Source organism: Rattus norvegicus, chromosome X, assembly GCF_036323735.1.
Source record: "Rattus norvegicus strain BN/NHsdMcwi chromosome X, GRCr8, whole genome shotgun sequence".
Taxonomy (NCBI): Eukaryota; Metazoa; Chordata; class Mammalia; order Rodentia; family Muridae; genus Rattus; species Rattus norvegicus.
In genome coordinates this window covers 97719815-97736396 of record NC_086039.1, presented here as the reverse complement: position 1 = coordinate 97736396, position 16582 = coordinate 97719815, and the positions used below count along the sequence as shown (strand labels likewise).

The 16582-nt window shown below is 41.0% G+C and overlaps 1 pseudogene; it reads right to left on the bottom strand.

The window, feature by feature from the left end:
- Window positions 1–13668: 13668 nt before the first annotated feature.
- Window positions 13669–15999, bottom strand: Envl-ps6 (MLV-related proviral Env polyprotein-like, pseudogene 6; annotated as a pseudogene).
- Window positions 16000–16582: the final 583 nt, after the last annotated feature.

Sequence of the window (16582 nt, the reverse complement as noted above, 5' to 3'; positions counted from 1 at the left end):
TTTTCAATGCATCTCAGTTTAAAAAGAACAGTCCTAATTAACACCTTTTGTGTATAACTACTGCAATTCTATCTAATGAAAAGTACAGTGGTTTCTGCAAGAGATTATATTATGGTCCTACCAGGAGACATCTCTAATTTCATATATCCAAAGATGAATGCCTAGAATTCTTTCCCTAGCCTCTTCACTCTTCTTTATCTTATCAAAGGATGATACCACTCATATTGTTTCTCAGAATTGGAAGTGGACTTACTGTGTCCCTAAATGAGCCTAATCAATGTAGTCAGTTATATGGTCTGTGAAAGTTACTAAGGCATGAATTACTCTAATGTTGAGAAACAGACCTGAAAATATACTTTGGAAAGTATTAACTGAAGAGAAATAAGATAGGTCAATATATTTATAGTTTATAAGTTTATAAGAGAGTGATGTTAGTGGGGGAATGATTCATGCAACCATGAAAGTCAATCAATCCCATACAGTGCTGTCTTCAAGTTGGAAAACCAGGAAAGATTATGGCATGTAATTTAGTCTGAAACCAGAGGCATAAGAACCATGGAAGTTGGTGGAATAATTCCTACTATGGCATGAGAGAAGATGTGTGGTACTGCCATAAGTCTCAGAACCCAGAGAAATATGTATCAGAATTTACAATATGTTATGGCACAAGGTTTGGATGATTTGGAAAATTCATTCTCTGCCACTTTGTACTATTTGTACGCTCAATGCATTAGATGATTGCCTATATGTGGCTAAGGATAGATTTTTCTTTATCTCATGGATTTAAATACCAAGCTCTTCTAGATACATCTTCAAAATTTTACAGAGAGATGAGGGTCTCTTAACTACTTAGGAATCCTACAGCCTGTTCAAGTTGACATATAAAATTGGCCATCACAGAAAAGCTCAGAAAACAAGGGAAAAATTATGGACTTACAATTTGGCTGAATATGAAAGATATTTCTTTTGTCATCATTAAATTTATTTATAAGACAGGGAGAAATTTCAGATAAAAAATTAATGAAAAAGGACACAAAAGAGATAAAGATGAGTGATGAAATCAATAAAAATTATTCTGACATTGAAAAGTGAAAGAGTTTTTCCAGATTATGCCAAAAGCAGTAATTCATTAAGAAGAAGCCATAAATTTTGAATAGAAGTAATGAATAGACTTTTGGATTGTTTAAGATTCCAAACAGTGAAATGGATCATATGAATAAATTGGGAAAATATTTAAAATTCTTGCTGATTTGACACAAAGTAATGGCATTGATTAAGATAACATAAAATTCACTACAATAAACACATCGACCCAAAACTCATTGATGAGGATCATCAATTCAAATAGCATTTAATAGGAGTCATGCTATATCAAAATATAGTAGAAAACTTCATGGCTTGCAAATGAAATAAATTTGATAGAAGGTTTTCTGCATTTGCCTAAACTCCTAAAGCTGTACACGGTATTACCAATAATGTGTTGTGAAGCTAAAAGAAATGTGTAAAAACTGTCAGTAATAAAAAATCGATCAACCATGCTAGAGAGAAAATTGACTTCTTTGAAAGTGAGTTCAGGCAAAAGCTGTAGGAAAAATAGTAGCATCAGAGCCTACCAGACAACTAATTAACAGAAGTATTATGTTATTCTCTTAGATTTTCTTCACATTTGTGTGATGTGACAGTTTTAGAAGACATAATTGTCTTGTGGTAAAAATCCTTTCTCATTGTACAAGAATTGTGTCTTCCCGAGTAACAAGTCACCCCAAAAGTTAGTGGGTAAAATAAATATCTTATTTTGTAGTGTCTGTGGAGCAAGGATCCCAAAGTGCCTTGGGTTGATCTTTTCTGCGATATTGGTTGTGGCTGCAGTCACCTAAAGAATTGATTGCATTTTTATAATGCATTTGCATAATGGCTTAATCTTCTGACTGGCAAATTATGAACATTTTTGATGGGAAGTCTCAATTGGTCCTCACATTCTCAATCAGTTCACTTACAACATAATAGCTGACTTGCCCCAGATTGAGTGATCCAAGAAAGAGCAAGGTAAAAGTCACAATGTCTTTTATCATTTAGCCTCAGGATGCCCACACTATCATTTCTGCTTTATTTTACTCATTACTTAGGCCAGCCTTTTCTAGCATGTGAAGAGACCACAAAGAAAGTATAAATACTAAGAAAAAAAGTCACTAAAGCTCATTTGGAAGCCTGCTTCCACAGCCCTCCCTCTAGACTCCAAAGATTTATCTTCTTTTCATATGAGAAAAAAATTCACCCATTCTCCTCCAATGTCCACAAAAACTTGATGCCATTTTAACCTTAGCTGCGAGACTCTCTTTATTTAAATCATCTTTGCATAGATGAGGCTCCTCTCATGTAGTTCCATAAAAATACATAATTATGCATAGTCTCCTGTTGGTCCGCAGACCTATCTATTAAAGTGCATGTACTTGCTTTTCTCATGTTCAATATACACAGTGGTGATAGATGCATGACATTGATAATCACAATGAATAGCTGAGACACAGTTTTGGGTTTTCCTCATTTTGTTGTCTTTTATAAACAGATTTATTTTTTAATATATATGTATAACATATATACGCATATATATGTATATGTATATATACATATATGTATATGAGTGCTTTTGCCAGCATGTGTATACATGTGCGTGCATGCGTGCGTGCATGTGTGTGTGTGTGTGTGTGTGTGTGTGTGTGTGTGTGTGTGTGTGCGTATGTGTGTATGCATGCACATGCACTTGCTGGGGTCAGACAAAAGCATTAGAGCCATTGGAACTAAAGTTATAAATGACCGTGAATTGCTGTGTGGATTCTGGGAACTGAATTTGGGTCTTCTAGAAGACCAATAAGTGTGCTTAACAGATAAATAATCTTTCCAGTCCTCTTTTGAAGGATTTACACATTAATTTTGTGGTCATTTTCAGCTTTTTTTCTTAAAGAGACTCAGATTTAATCTTTGTTCCAAAACCTTTCCTTATTTTTAACATATCTAACATCTAGTAAGGTTGGACATTTTGAAAGCCAATAAGCTTAGTTTCATTTGGTGTAACAGGTCCCCTGCACCCAGGTATACCATATTCTTCTTACAGTTTATTATAAATGTCAAGAGAAAGCATGAGACATCTTCAATACTGCCTGGGGAAATCTACCTCTAATAATCCTATATGAAGTAGTTAAGTTTTATTGAATCATGGGACATCTATGAAGTAGTAATGCACAATCTAGGTTCATGTATCTAGGTGTTTATGAGGACAATTGGTATGTGGTTCTGCAAATTGATACATGGAAGAACCCTTCTAAATGTAAGAAGCACTATCAGATTGCTAGACCAGAGAGAACAAAAAGCAGAAAGATGAAACCTGTATGAAATGTGCATACTTGATTCTCCCTGAGTGGATATATGCTTTGCTGCTTTCGTTTGCCTATGGACTCCAGACCCCAACTCCCCAGTCATTGTGGATTCAAAGATGTCAGTCTTCAGATTCATACCAACAGCTGTCCAGATGAACCCAAGCCTTAATTCTCTGGCTGAGAATAAAGTAGTCTATTAGTTACTATTCTGTTCCTGTGTTAAAATAACATGACCAAAAGCAACTTACAGAAATACACATCTATTTTAGCTTACAGATCCAGAGACATAAGTGTCCATCATGTTAAGGAGACACAGCAGCAAGCAGCAGGATCTAGAAGTTGAGAGATCACAGCTTACCTTCACACAGGAAACTGAGAGCGTAAAGAAGAAGCAGATTGAGGTGATAAACACTCAAACCCCACCCACCAGTAACATACTTTTTCCAGCAAGGTTCCATCATTCTAAATGTTCCTCAAACTGTAACAACAGCCTTAGAGCATGCATTTACATGTATGAACCTATGGAGAATGCTTCTTATTCAAACCTCAACACTGGGCCTTCGTCATTTTTTCCCTCTTCTGCATTCTAACATTTCCAAATTCTTGTATCAAGAAGCCATCAATTTTTCAACCTTTATATCTTACAGACATTGAGATACTATCCAACTTCTAATCATGTAAATCATCATACTAAATCCCAGTGTTTGTTGCCTTTATACTTTTTGTGATTTGATATCTAATTAAGGGAAAAATTGGGATTTGAGGTTTACATAATCCTTGTACTAATTCTGGGAAGAAGTGGAGTAGGACGTCATGGCAGAAGAAGCATGCATATGGTGGAAAATGTTTCTTTGCATCATTGTCTTAGGGTTTGAATGTTTCAAACAGACACCATGAGCAGGTTAAGTCTTATAAGTGACGACATTGAATTGGGGCTGGCTTACAGGTTTAGTCCATTGCCATCAAGGTGTGAGCATAGAAGTAGCCAAGCAGGCATGGTGCAAGAAGAGCTCATAATTCTACATCTTTATCCGAAGGAAGCCAGGGACATACTGGGCATCCTCAGGAGGAGAGTCTCCAAACCCAGTCCCAGAGTGACACACTTCCTCCAACAAGGCCACACCTTTAATACTGCCACTCCCTGGGACGAGCATATGTAAAACATCACAATCATGGTAGACAGCAAACAGAAAAAAAAAGACACAAAGAAACCAGGGAGAAGACATTTTTATAGGTACATCCTCCTTTCCCCCAGTGTCCTGCCTTCTCATACTTGGTCTGACTTTCTAAAGAAACAGCCACAAATATAATAGCTTCTTTTCATTTATTTTTTTTGGATATTTTATATACATACATTTCAAACGTTATCCTATTTCCCCCCACTCTCCCATCCCTCTTCCCCTACCCCTGCTTCTATGAACATGCTTCCAATCCCACCTCAGCACCCTGGTGTTCTCCTACACTGGGGAAACTAGCCTTCATAGGACCAAGGGCTTTTCCTCCTATTGATGCCAGAAACTGCCACCCTCTGCTACACATATGGCTGGAGTCATGGGTCCCTCTATGTATACTCTTTGGTTGGTGGTTTAGTCCCTGGGAGCTCTGGGGGATCTGGTTGATATTGTTGTTCTTCCTATAGGTTTGCAAACCTCTTCAGTTCCTTCAAACTTTTCTATAACTCCTCCATTGGGGTCTGCCTGCTCACTCCAATGGTTATCTTGCAAGCATTCTCATCTGTATCAATAAGGTTCTGGCAAAACCTCTCAAGAGACATACATATCTGTCTCCTGTCAAGAAGCACTTCTTGGCATCAGCAATAGTGACTGGGTTTGGTGGCTGCATATGGGATGGATCCCCAGGTAAGGCAATTTCTGGACGATCATTCCTTCAGTCTCTGCTCCTCTCTTTGTCCCTGGACTTGCTCCCAGGAGTATTTTGTTCCCTCTTCTAAGAAGGATTGAAGCATTCAAATTTTGGCGGTCTTAGTTCTTGACCTTCATATGGTCTGTGAATTGTATTTGGATATTCCAAACATTTGGACTAATACCTACTTATGAGTGAATGTGTACCATGTGTGTTCTTTTGATGACTGGATTACCACATCCAGGATGATATTTTCTAGTTCCATCCATTTGCCTAAGAATTTCACAAAGTCATTGCTTTTAATAGCTGAGTAGAACTCCATTGTGTAAAAGTACATTTTCTGTATCCATTCCTCTGTTGAAGGGCATCTGGGTTCTTTCCAGCTTCTGGCTATTATGAATAAGGTTGCTATGAAGATAGTGGATCATGTGTCCTTGTTATATGTTGGAGCATCTTTTGGGTATATGCCAAGGAGGAGTATAGTTGGGTCCTCCAGTAGTACTATGCCCGATTTTCTGAGGAACCACCAGACTGATTTCCAGACTAGTTGTACCAGCTTGCAATCCCACTGACAATGGACACGTGTTCCTCTTTTTCCATATCCTGGCCAGCATCTGTTATCACCTGAGTTTTTGATGCAAGCCATTCTGACTGGTGTGAGGTGAGATCTCAGGGTTGTTTTGATTTGCATTTCCCTGATGACAAAGGATGTTGAATATTTCTTTAGGTGCTTCTTGGCCATTCAATATTCCTCAGTTGAGAATACTTTCGTTAGCTTTGTACCCCATTTGTATTAATAGGATTATTTGGTTCTCTGGAGTCTAGAGTCTAACAACTTCTTGAGTTCTTTGTATATATTAGATATTAGCCATCTATTTTCTATAGGATTGGGAAAGATCTTTTTCTAATATGTTGGTTGCTATTTTGTCCTATCGACATTGTCTTTTGCCTTACAAAAGCTTTGCAATTTTATGAGGTCTTATTCATAGATTATTTTTATTGGAAATTTTTTTAATTATATTTCAAATGTTATCCCCTTTCCAGGTTTTCCATCTATACACCCCCTATTCCATCTCCCCTCCCCCTTCTTCTATGAGGGTGTTCCCTCTCCTCAACCACCAACCCCTAAACTCCTCCACACCCTGACATTCCCCTACACTGGGGGGTTCCAGCCTGGGCAGGACAAAGGGCTTCTCCTAGCATTGGTGCCCAATAAGGCCATCCTCTGCTACATATGCAACTGGAGCCATGGGTCTGTCCATGTGTACTCTTTGAGTAGAATTTTAGTCCCTGGGAGCTCTGGTTGGCTAGTATTTTTGTTTTTATGGGGTTGCAAGCCCCTTCGGCTCCGTCAGTCCTTTCTTTACCTCCTCCATTGGGGGACCCTGTTCTCAGTTTAATGGTCAGTTGCTAGCATTCCCTTGGTTTTTTGTCATGCTCTGGCAGAGCCTCTAAGAAGACAGCTAATCAGGCTGCTCTCAGCAAGTACTTTTTGGCATCAGCAATATTGTTTGGGTTTAGTGATTATATGTATATAGGCTGAATCCCCAGTTGGGGCAGGTTCTGAATGGCCATTCCTTCAGTCTCTGCCCCAAACTTTGCCTCCATATTTCCTTCTATGAATATTTTTGCCCCTCCCACTTTAAGGAAGGACTGAAGTACTTTGGTAATCCTTGTTCTTGAGCTTCATGTGGTCTGTGGATTGTATCTTGGGTAATTAGAGCTTTTGGCTTAATATCCACTGATCAGTGAATGCATATCATGTGTAGGTTTTTTGTGAATGGGTTACCTCACTCAGGATATTTTCTAGTTCTGGCCATTTGCCTATGAATTTCATGAAGCCATTGCTTTTAATAGCTGAGTAGTACTCCACTGTGTAAATGTACCATATTTAAAGTATCTATTCCTCTGTCGAAGGACACCTTGGTTCTTTCCAGCATCTGGCTATTATAAATAAGGCTGCTATGAACATAGTGGAGCATGTATCCGTATTATATGTTGGAGCATCATTTGGGTATATGCCCAGGAGTGGTATAGCTGGGTCCTAAGGTAATTCTATATCCAATTTTCTGGAAACTTCAGACTGATTTCCAGAGTGGTTGTACCAGTTTGCAATCACACCAAAAATGGCAGAGTGTTCCTCTTCATTAGATCCTGGCCAGCATCTCTTGTCACTTGAGTTTTTGAACTTTGTCATTCTGATTGGTGTGAGGTGGAATCTCAGGGTTGTTTTGATTTGCATTTCCCTGATGAAAGGATATTGAATATTTCTTTAATACTTCTCAGCCATCCAATATTCCTGAGCTGAGAATTCTTTGTGTACCACTGTAACCCATTTTTATAGGGTTACTTGACTCTCTGGACTCTTTGCCTATATTGGATACCCTCTGTCTGATGTGGATTAGTAAAGATCTTTTCCCACTTTGTTGGTTGCTGTTTTTTCCTAGTAACAGTGTCCTTTGCCTTATAGAAGCTTTGCAATTTTATGAGGTCCCATTTGTTCATTCTTGATCTTAGAGCATAAGCCATTTGTGTTCTGTTCAGGAAATTTTCATCAGTGCCCAGGTATTCAGGGCCCTTCCCCACTTTTTCTTCTATTAGTTTGAGTTTATCTGGTTTTATGTAGAGGTTCTTGATTCACTTGGATTTGAGTTTTGTACAGGGTAATAGAAATGGATGGATTTGCATTCTTTTACCTCCAGTTAAACCACAAACATTTGTTGAAAATGTTATCTTTTTTCTTTTTTTTTTTTTTATTAACTTGAGTATTTCTTATATACATTTCGAGTGTTATTCCCTTTCCCAGTTTCCGGGCAAACATTCCCCTCCCCCCTCCCCTTCCTTATGGGTGTTCCCCTCCCAACCCTCCCCCATTGCCGCCCTCCCCCCCATAGTCTAGTTCATTGGGGGTTCAGTCTTAGCAGGACCCAAGGCTTCCCATTCCACTGGTGCTCTTACTAGGATATTAATTACTACCTATGGGGTCAGAGTCCAGGGTCAGTCCATGTATAGTCTTTAGGTAGTGGCTTAGTACCTGGAAGCTCTGGATGCTTGACATTGTTGTACATATGGGGTCTCGAGCCCCTTCAAGCTCTTCCAGTTCTTTCTCTGATTCCTTCAACTGGGGACCTATTCTCAGTTCAGTGGTTTGCTGCTGGCATTCGCCTCTGTATTTGCTGTATTCTGGCTGAGTCTCACAGGAGCGATCTACATCTGGCTCCTGTCGGTCTGCACTTCTTTGCTTCATCCATCTTGTCTAATTGGGTGGCTGTATATGTATGGGCCACATGTGGGGCAGGCACTGAATGGGTGTTCCTTCAGTCTCTGTTTTAATCTTTGCCTCTCCCTTCCCTGCCAAGGGTATTCTTTTTCCTCATTTAAAGAAGGAGTGAAGCATTCACATTTTGATCATCCGTCTTGAGTTTCGTTTGTTCAAGGGATCTAGGGTAATTCAAGCATTTGGGCTAATAGCCACTTATCAATGAGTGCATACCATGTATGTCTTTCTGTGATTGGGTTAGCTCACTCAAGATGATATTTTCCAGTTCCAACCATTTGCCTACAAATTTCATAAACTCGTTGTTTTGATAGCTGAGTAATATTCCATTGTGTAGATGTACCACATTTTCTGTATCCATTCCTCTGTTGAAGGGCATCTGGGTTCTTTCCAGCTTCTGGCTATTATAAATAAGGCTGCGATGAACATAGTAGAGCAAGTGTCTCTTTTATATGTTGAGGCATCTTTTGGGTATATGCCCAAGAGAGGTATAGCTGGATCCTCAGGCAGTTCAAAGTCCAATTTTCTGAGGAACCTCCAAACTGATTTCCAGAATGGTTTTACCAGTCTGCAATCCCACCAACAATGGAGGAGTGTTCCTCTTTCTCCACATCCTCACCAGCATTTGCTGTCACCTGAGTTTTTGATCTTAGCCATTCTCACTGGTGTGAGGTGAAATCTCAGGGTTGTTTTGATTTGCATTTCCCTTATGACTAAAGATGTTGAACATTTCTTTAGGTGTTTCTCAGCCATTCGGCATTCCTCAGCTGTAAATCCTTTGTTTAGCTCTGAACCCCATTTTTTAATAGGGTTATTTGTTTCCCTGTGGTCTAACTTCTTGAGTTCTTTGTATATTTTGGATATAAGGCCTCTATCTGTTGTAGGATTGGTAAAGATCTTTTCCCAATCTGTTGCTTGCCGTTTTGTCCTAACCACAGTGTCCTTTGCCTTACAGAAGCTTTGCAGTTTTATGAGATCCCATTTGTCCATTCTTGATCTTAGAGCGTAAGCCATTGGTGTTTTGTTCAGGAAATTTTTTCCAGTGCCCATGTGTTCCAGATGCTTCCCTAGTTTTTCTTCTATTAGTTTGAGTGTGTCTGGCTTGATGTGGAGGTCCTTGATCCACTTGGACTTAAGCTTTGTACAGGGTGATAAGGATGGATCGATCTGCATTCTTCTACATGTTGCCCTCCAGTTGAACCAGCACCATTTGCTGAAAATGCTATCTTTTTTCCATTTGATGGTTTTGGCTCCTTTGTCAAAAATCAAGTGACCATAGGTGTGTGGGTTCATTTCTGAGTCTTCAATTCTATTCCATTGGTCTATCTGTCTGTCTCTGTACCAATACCATGCAGTTTTTATCACTATTGCTCTGTAATACTGCTTGAGTTCAGGGATAGTGATTCCCCCTGAAGTCCTTTTATTGTTGAGGATAGCTTTAGCTATCCTGGGTTTTTTGTTATTCCAGATGAATTTGCAAATTGTTCTGTCTAACTCTTTGAAGAATTGGATTGGTATTTTGATGGGGATTGCATTGAATCTGTAGATCGCTTTTGGTAAAATGGCCATTTTTACTATATTAATCCTGCCAATCCATGAGCATAGGAGATCTTTCCATCTTCTGAGGTCTTCTTCAATTTCTTTCCTCAGTGTCTTGAAGTTCTTATTGTACAGATCTTTTACTTGCTTGGTTAAAGTCACACCGAGGTACTTTATATTATTTGGGTCTATTATGAAGGGTGTCGTTTCCCTAATTTCTTTCTCGGCTTGTTTCTCTTTTGTATAGAGGAAGGCAACTGATTTATTTGAGTTAATTTTATACCCAGCCACTTTGCTGAAGTTGTTTATCAGCTTTAGTAGTTCTCTGGTGGAACTTTTGGGATCACTTAAATATACTATCATATCATCTGCAAATAGTGATATTTTGACTTCTTCTTTTCCGATCTGTAGCCCCTTGACCTCCTTTTGTTGTCTGATTGCTCTGGCTAGAACTTCAAGAACTATATTGAATAAGTAGGGAGAGAGTGGGCAGCCTTGTCTAGTCCCTGATTTTAGTGGGATTGCTTCAAGTTTCTCTCCATTTAGTTTAATGTTAGCAACTGGTTTGCTGTATATGGCTTTTACTATGTTTAGGTATGGGCCTTGAATTCCTATCCTTTCCAGGACTTTTATCATGAAGGGGTGTTGAATTTTGTCAAATGCTTTCTCAGCATCTAACGAAATGATCATGTGGTTCTGTTCTTTCAGTTTCTTTATATAATGGATCACGTTGATGGATTTCCGTATATTAAACCATACCTGCATGCCTGGGATGAAGCCTACTTGATCATGGTGGATGATTGTTTTGATGTGCTCTTGAATTCGGTTTGCCAGAATTTTATTGAGTATTTTTGCGTCGATATTCATAAGGGAAATTGGTCTGAAGTTCTCTTTCTTTGTTGGGTCTTTGTGTGGTTTAGGTATAAGAGTAATTGTGGCTTCGTAGAAGGAATTGGGTAGTGCTCCATCTGTTTCAATTTTGTGGAATAGTTTGGATAATATTGGTATGAGGTCTTCTATGAAGGTTTGATAGAATTCTGCACTAAACCCGTCTGGACCTGGGCTCTTTTTGGTTGGGAGACCTTTAATGACTGCTTCTATTTCCTTAGGAGTTATGGGGTTGTTTAACTGGTTTATCTGTTCCTGATTTAACTTCGGTACCTGGTATCTGTCTAGGAAATTGTCCATTTCTTGAAGATTTTCAAGTTTTGTTGAATATAGGTTTTTATAGTAAGATCTGATGACTTTTTGAATTTCCTCTGAATCTGTTGTTATGTCTCCCTTTTCATTTCTGATTTTGTTAATTTGGACACACTCTCTGTGTCCTCTCGTTAGTCTGGCTAAGGGTTTATCTACCTTGTTGATTTTCTCAAAGAACCAACTTTTGGTTCTGTTGATTCTTTCTATGGTCCTTTTTGTTTCTACTTGGTTGATTTCAACTCTGAGTTTGATTATTTCCTGCCTTCTACTCCTCCTGGGTGTATTTGCTTCTTTTTGTTCTAGAGCTTTTAGGTGTGCTGTCAAGCTGCTGACATATGCTCTTTCCTGTTTCTTTCTGCAGGCACTCAGCGCTATGAGTTTTCCTCTTAGCACAGCTTTCATTGTGTCCCATAAGTTTGGGTATGTTGTACCTTCATTTTCATTAAATTCTAAAAAGTTTTTAATTTCTTTCTTTATTTCTTCCTTGACCAGTTTATCATTGTGTAGAGCATTGTTCAATTTCCACATATATGTGGGCATTCTTCCCTTATTGTTATTGAAGACCAGTTTTAGGCCGTGGTGGTCTGATAGCACACATGGGATTATTTCTATCTTTCTGTACCTGTTGTGGCCCGTTTTTTGACCAATTATATGGTCAATTTTGGAGAAAGTACCATGGGGAGCTGAGAAGAAGGTATATCCTTTTGCTTTAGGATAGAATGTTCTATAAATATCCGTTAAGTCCATTTGGCTCATGACTTCTCTTAGTCTGTCTACGTCTCTGTTTAATTTCTGTTTCCATGATCTGTCCATTGATGAGAGTGGGGTGTTGAAATCTCCCACTATTATTGTGTGAGGTGCAATGTTTGTTTTGAGCTTTAGTAAGGTTTCTTTTACGTATGTAGCTGCCCTTGTATTTGGGGCATAGATATTTAGGATTGAGAGTTCATCTTGGTGGATTTTTCCTTTGATGAATATGAAGTGACCTTCCTTATCTTTTTTGATGACTTTTAGTTGGAAATTGATTTTATTTGATATTAGAATGGCTACTCCAGCTTGCTTTTTCTGACCATTTGCTTGGAAAGTTGTTTTCCAGCCTTTCACTCTGAGGTAGTGTCTGTCTTTGTCTCTGAGGTGTGTTTCCTGTAGGCAGCAGAATGCAGGGTCCTCGTTGCGTATCCAGTTTGTTAATCTATGTCTTTTTATTGGGGAGTTGAGGCCATTGATGTTGAGAGATATTAAGGAATAGTGATTATTGCTTCCTGTTATATTCATATTTGGATGTGAGGTTATGTTTGTGTGCTTTCATTCTCTTTGTTTTGTTGCCAAGACGATTAGTTTCTTGCTTCTTCTAGGGTATAGCTTGCCTCCTTATGTTGGGCTTTACCATTTATTATCCTTTGTAGTGCTGGATTTGTAGAAAGATATTGTGTAAATTTGTTTTTGTCATGGAATATCTTGGTTTCTCCATCTATGTTAATTGAGAGTTTTGCAGGATACAGTAACCTGGGCTGGCATTTGTGTTCTCTTAGGGTCTGTTTGACATCTGTCCAGGATCTTCTGGCCTTCATAGTTTCTGGCGAAAAGTCTGGTGTGATTCTGATAGGTCTGCCTTTATATGTTACTTGACCTTTTTCCCTTACTGCTTTTAATATTCTTTCTTTAATTTGTCCGTTTGGTGTTTGACAATTATGTGACGGGAGGTGTTTCTTTTCTGGTCCAATCTATTTGGAGTTCTGTAGGCTTCTTGTATGTCTATGGGTATCTCTTTTTTTAGGTTAGGGAAGTTTTCTTCTATGATTTTGTTGAAGATATTTACTGGTCCTTTGACCTGGTAGTCTTCACTCTCTTCTATACCTATTATCCTTAGGTTTGATCTTCTCATTGAGTCCTGGATTTCCTGTATGTTTTGGACCAGTAGCTTTTTCCGCTTTACATTATCTTTGACAGTTGAGTCAATGATTTCTATGGAATCTTCTGCTCCTGAGATTCTCTCTTCCATCTCTTGTATTCTGTTGGTGAAGCTTGTATCTACAGCTCCTTGTCTCTTCTTTTGGTTTTCTATATCCAGGGTTGTTTCCATGTGTTCTTTCTTGATTGCTTCTATTTCCATTTTTAATTCCTTCAACTGTTTGATTGTGTTTTCCTGGAATTCTTTCAGGGATTTTTGCGATTCTTTCAGGGATTTTTGCGATTCCTCTCTGTAGGCTTCTACTTGTTTATTAATGTTTTCCTGTGTTTCCCTAAGGGAGTTCTTCATGTCTTTCTTGAAGTCCTCCAGCTGAAAAGTTCTCAGGGAGAACTTTTCCCTCGGGATGGAGACCCTCCAACTCAATGACCAGACCGAGACCACAGGATGCAATCAGCAAGAGGATTTGGTTTATTGTCGGGATACACAGGCACCTGTGGTTGCTTCAGTCACTCGGGGGACTGGCGCGCCCCACGGAACCAAGGATGGGCTTTTTATAGGATTCTGGGGAGCAGAAGCAAGCATACAGAAGCAGATGCATGGTTACAGGGTTATAATTGGTGGATTCTAATGTGGCAAGGGTTCAGCCCTGGGGTAAGTTTCCTAGCTACCTTCCTGGAACATAATGGCTGACTCGGCCCCCCACCAGGGTGTGGGACCTCTCCCGGGGCTTTTCTCATTGTCAGGCGCTCAACCGCAGTCGTCCTGTTGCCAGGCCTTCAACCATACACATCCTGCTTGGCAGCCGCTGTGTACTCAGTGTTCTAACCTTTCCCTGAACCAGTCATCTTAAGTACAGCCTTGCAAAATGGCGTTACTGCTGCTAAGCTGGGGTCTTTCATTCCCCCATTTTTTTGCTAACTTTGAGTGAAATCTTTCACTCGACTTGGTCAAGAAATTTCTGTCTCTTGTTGTCTCAGCCTATGGTACTGCTGCGTCAGTACGACGGTGTGAATGACTGAAAGTCTATCCCTCATGAACTGTACCAGCCTATTAAGGATGCAGGGTCCAAAAAGAAGAATTAGGAGAAGAATAAATAGGGGTCCCATCAGGGTAGACAGGAGGGTAGCAAACCAAGGGGATCGGTTAAACCACCCCTCGAACCATCCCTGTTGGGAATCAAACAGTTTTTGTCTTTGGGCCAGGCGTTCTCGAAGCTTAGCCATATTATCTCTTACTATTCCAGTATGGTCTGCATAGAAACAGCACTCTTCTTTTAGAGCAGCACATAATCCACCCTCGCGGAGGAACAACATATCTAGCCCTCATCTATTTTGGAGGACCACTTCAGACAACGATGTTAAGGACTTTTCTAATGCACTCACAGACTCTTTTATAGCTTTAAAATCTGCATTCATGGCTGCTTGTAACTGACGGAAATGACCAGTTTCTATGAGTGCAGTGGTCCCGGTCCCTATACCCGCGGCCACTCCCCCCAAGGTGATTCCTCCTAGGAGTAAAGCTAAAGTCAAGGTGGCAGGCTCTCGTCGGAAACGAGTCTGTCTTTCGAAAAACGAGTATATATACTCGGATTCATGGTAGGTGACTTTGGGCCAAATTTCTACTAATACACAATAGTCAGAGGATTGGTTGAGGACTGTGGCTGAGATGCAGGGTGTTAGTCCGGTATTGCAGGCCCAGTATGTGCCTTTTGGGGCTGCCAGGAAGTAGTTCCCGATGGGAATCTTCTGAGTGGTGTTGCAGAGGGTCTGGTGTGTGTGGGGTACATTCCCCAAGCAGAGCCCTTGTCCCGAGACCTCGGGCAGAGTTAGTTTGTGGCTGGGGGTATTCGCACAACTGTCTGGGGCAGCAGTCAGGTTGGTATAATTTCCAATGACTGCCACCCCTTCATAATAAGGCGGACCGGAAACGAGGCACAACCAGCACTCCTGAGTCCTAAAAGGGTCTGAATAGTTGAGAGCCAGATATGCACCAGCCACCAAATTGAATAATCGATCCCCGGTGCCTGGCGACGGGGAGATCAAAATGGTGGAGCCCCCCGTTGTGGAGAAGGGGCTTGTAGGGGTACTACCAGGGGCCTGGGTGACCTTAGGCAATGACGGGGGTTGGGCTTGTGCCGGGAGCGAGGGAGGCTTCTGATCTGGTAGAACTAGGTTGGGTCCAATGGGTCGAGTGGCCAGGGGAGAGACTTGTCTATTTAGAGAGAACAGACCCACCGGATCGGTCCCTGTGACGTATAAGCGCAGGCCCCAAGATTTGGGCCCGTCCCAGGTCGCTCTTCTACCTGAGTCGGTGAAGTGGAGGACGAGGGGATTGCATTTCGCGCCCCGTTTACACAAGGTGTAAGGAAGCCAACCGTCTCATTTCAGAGTTATCAGGTCCCAAGATGAGGATGGCTTCCAATACGCATCCCCAGTAGTCTCACATCCCCATTGGGCACAGTACCCACTCCCTGGCCCTCCGCACTGCCGGCTCACTCTGTGTCCAGGGCAAACGTAGATCTCTTTGCTGTGGGAAGCCGGACTGCAACCATAGTAGGTGGTTGAGGGATGCCAATTATGGGTAGTGCCAGGCTCCCACTTGTAGTCTATCACATCACAAAGGTCAAAGTATAAGGGACGGAAGGCATCGGCCAGCGTCCCCCTTACGGATGTAGCATTAGCCAGCCTTCCTGTCATGAGATTAGTGACTGTCCAGGTAATGTTATAAATGTGGTGGGGGCTTATTTCCCCACTGACTCTAGGACACAAAAGGACTAGGAGGAGCCACGTAGGAGTTTTAACTTTAAGGGGTTTGGAGTGCGCTGAACTCTCCATGTCTGGGGTGTAGTGTTGTGATTAGTCAATTCCTCAGACCGGACTGCCTTGACGTGTGATGCGTGGATCCAAGCCGAGACTCCGTCTACCTTTAGGGCGGTCAGGGTAGTCAGGAGGACGGTGTAGGGTCCTTTCTACCGTGGCTCGAGATTCTTGGTCTGATGTCTGCGCACCCACACGGTGTCTCCAATCTGGAACGGGTGTGGCACCACCGGATGCTCAAGCTTGTCCTGGTAAGCAGCGGCCAAAGGTCTCCAGACGTCTCTCTGCACAATCTGTAGGGCCTGTAAATGGGCCCTCAGAGAAGGGCTGTCAGCAAAATCAGCAATGTTTGAATCAAAGAAATGGACAAATGGGGGTGGTGCTCCATACATTATTTCAAAAGGAGTTAGACCATGGGGGCCCGGGGTATTCCGGGCCCGATATAGAACTAGGGGAAGGAGGGCCACCCAATCCTTTGAGCCAGTTGCAAGCGTAAGTTTGGATAAAGTCTCCTTAATTGTTCTATTCATGCGTTCTACCTGACCTGAACTCTGGGGTCTATAGGCACAATGTAATTTCCAATCAATCCCCAGCAATTTGG